Below are 3,415 nucleotides of genomic sequence, written 5' to 3' on the forward strand. Positions count from 1 at the left end.
TTCCTGGGAGCACAGCTTCCAACTTCATCCTTCATTCAAGGAAGAATCTCTATTGGTGAACACAAACCCTTCTTAGATAATTTCTGGGTGAGGCACAGAATCTTCACATGTGTGGGAAAATGTATTGTCACTCCAGGGACCCAATTTTATTGGTAGTAAATTTAGGGGCATCAACAGAAAAAACACATGGAGAGAGCTTAAAAATACAAAGTTCTAGCTAGTGAAAAAGCCTGATTGTGGAGGGAGATAACAGATACACTAAAATACCTTCTTTCTCCTTTCTGTCTCCTCTGGGATTAGATCTCACTCATTGGGCTTCCCTCCCTCAACAGCATTTTTCTGAGTTCAATAATTCTTTTTCCTCCACAATTAACTGTTTTACCATATTCATCCATTTTTTCTTTAGTTATTCAACAACCATTTATTCATCAAATCCTGAGGGTAGACACTAAATATAATTCTGTGAATAATGAAATTAGTAAGACATTTTTCCTTACTTCAAAGAGATCACATCTCATCAGGCCAAGTGATATTGAAATGAGCACATGCAATATCCTGAGGTGGCACTGAGATTCTGATGAAGTGGATCCAAAAGTTTGGAATCATCCTGTGGAAGTGAGTGATGACTTCAAAAGGGAGGTGATAATTGTACTGAGCCTTGAAGGAGGAATTGGAGTAATTCTAGGAGGAGGAGGTGGTAGGAGCACTCCAAGAAGAGATGATAGGGACATATGTGATCAATATAACCATGAGATATGGTTAGGTTTAAGTGTAGTTCTTAATATCTGATGAATAATGTGTTTGTCTAGTGAAATATGGAACATGGTCCTGACCAGGTTGGCAGAAGCCAGTTAACAGAGAGCCCTGTGTTTGTCCATGAGGTTGATATTTGATTGAGTTATTTGAGAGTCAGGGCAGAGTTTATATAAGGTGATTCCCATGAAAAATCTTGCCCTGTGGAAACCTCACTCTGAATGAATTTCTCTTGTCAAATCCCTGAAGAGATAAAGATGGCTGGAAATAGCACAATGGAAGTGGGGATGGGGATGTGGGAATGAACCTGTGTGGGGTTGAATTGTAATGTGTAAAAATATTCTCTGTTAACACTAGGCACAATGCTGGACATTTTATATCACTATTTTAATCACTATTCTGATAGTGGATGAAGAATATGAGGCTTACAGCAGAGTGATATTGCTTATTCAAGGCTTGTAATCATGTCTGGAATGATGCTCAGAATTCCTTGTTTCCTAGGATTTTGCATTTCACTAATAATTTTACTTCTTATTAAACCTAATTTTTAGAATGGTGTTACATTTGCAGAAAAACTGTGAGGACAGTAGAGTTTTCAAAATCTTCTCACCCTCTTTCCCCAATCTCCTATCCAGAATACCACATTATATTCATTTATCATAAATTCTTGATCCCTTTGTGATGTTGACAGTTTCTCAGCCTCTCTTTGTTTTTGATAACCTAGATAGTTTTGAGGAGTGTTGGTCAGGTATTTTGTAAAACATCCCTCTGTTAGGATTTCTCTGATGTTTCTGTCATGATTTGTCCAGGGTTATATTTTTGGAAGATGACACTAAATGTAAAGTCATATTTTCATCACATCATATCCAGTGTACATCCTTTCACTGGTTCTCATCACTGTTGTCTTTGGCCTTGGTCAACAGTATTTGCCAGGTTTCCCCACTATGAAGTTACTCATTTCCCCACCTTTTCAGATATCTCCTTTGCAAAGAAGCCACTATGAGAAGCCCAGATATTCAGAGTGGGAGTTGTGCTCTACTTTCGTGAGAGAGCAATATCTCCATAAATTCTTTTGCATGGGAGATTTGTCTCTTCTTTATTTATTCAAGAACTTATTTCAATGTGTACTCATGACATTTATTTTTTACTTTGGTTTGAGATACAATGCTACTTCATATTTTTGTTCAGCTTGTTCCAGTTTTGATCATAGGCTATTTTTCAGAATCACCATGTGTCATTTTGTAAATGCCCATCAACAAGGGCTTTATTTTAGCACCAATTATTTTCTGGTACTACAAGATGATCCAGGTTCTTCTTGTATATTTCTTCCTCAGTTCTCATGTCACCATTTTCCAAGTAGACTTTTATTGGAGAATGTGTTAAAAAACAAAGTCTGGGAATTATCTGTGCTTCTTGCTATTGGGATATTTAGGTCTTCTCTGCTGACAAAGTTGGAAATAAAAGTGGGACTACTCACCTGTGCAGATACTCATATCCATAAATATTTCTTCATGTAACCCTGTGTATCTATACTAACCTACATATAAGTTCATATTGATGTGTCTAATTCTAAATCATTGAAACTGGCAATTCTAGCTTCCTCCCCTTGCTTATCCATAGTGAGAAATTTATTCCCCACATCTGCCATTCACTTATTTGATTTCTTGATACCAGTGTACATGTATAGAAGTAAAAGGATTGTTAACCCTTACCCTGGTGGTTAACAGTTTTTTCAACTAGAGTATCATACTTATGACCTTTCCCTTAACTTCCTTTTGCAGAATCTGCTCATATCCAATATTACAAGATTCAGCACCTTTCCCCCAACCCTTTAAATAAAGGCATGTCATACATTTGTAATACACTTAGGTTTTTTCACATTTTGAATTCCATCCTGGCATTGACTTGACTTTGTAAATGAATTTTTTATTTGCATACATTAAGGTTCACTTTTTGTATTATAAATTTCAATGGATTTTACAAATACATAATATCACATCCACAAATGCAGTATTATGCAGAGTAGATTCACTGCTCTAAAAATTCCACTGTGCTTCACCTTCAACCCTTCTTCTCCACCTCCCAAACTCCTGGTAACCAGTGTCATTCTATTGTCTCTATTATTTTGCCTTATCCAGAAAGTCATATAATTGAAATTGTATATATGTACAGTTTTAGTCTGGTTCCTTTTAATTAGCAACAATCTTTTAAGACTCATCCTTGTCTTTTGTGGCTGGATGGAACATTTCTTTTTATCCCTGGGTGATATTACATTGTGTAGAGAGAGCACAGTGTAATTTTCATTCACCTATTGAAAGACACTGTGGTTGCTTTCAGATTTTGGAGATTATAAATAAAGCTGTTATAAACATTCATATGTGGGTTTTTGTGTGGGCTTAAATTTTCAAAACAGCTGCGTATATATCTAAGAACACAATTGCTGACTGTAGTGTTTCAGTGTCCTAAGCTGCTCAAGCAAATACCATGCAATAAATTGGCTTATTCAATGGGAATTTACTAGTTCATTTGTTTGAGACTAGGAAAAATTCCAAATCAAGCCATCATCAAGGCAATGCTTTCTTCCTGAAGACTGTGGCATCCTTGGGCTGGCTGCCAGTGATCCTTGGTCCTGGGTTCCTCTGTCACAGGGCAATGCACATGG

Source organism: Choloepus didactylus, chromosome 25, assembly GCF_015220235.1.
Source record: "Choloepus didactylus isolate mChoDid1 chromosome 25, mChoDid1.pri, whole genome shotgun sequence".
Classification (NCBI taxonomy): Eukaryota; Metazoa; Chordata; class Mammalia; order Pilosa; family Megalonychidae; genus Choloepus; species Choloepus didactylus.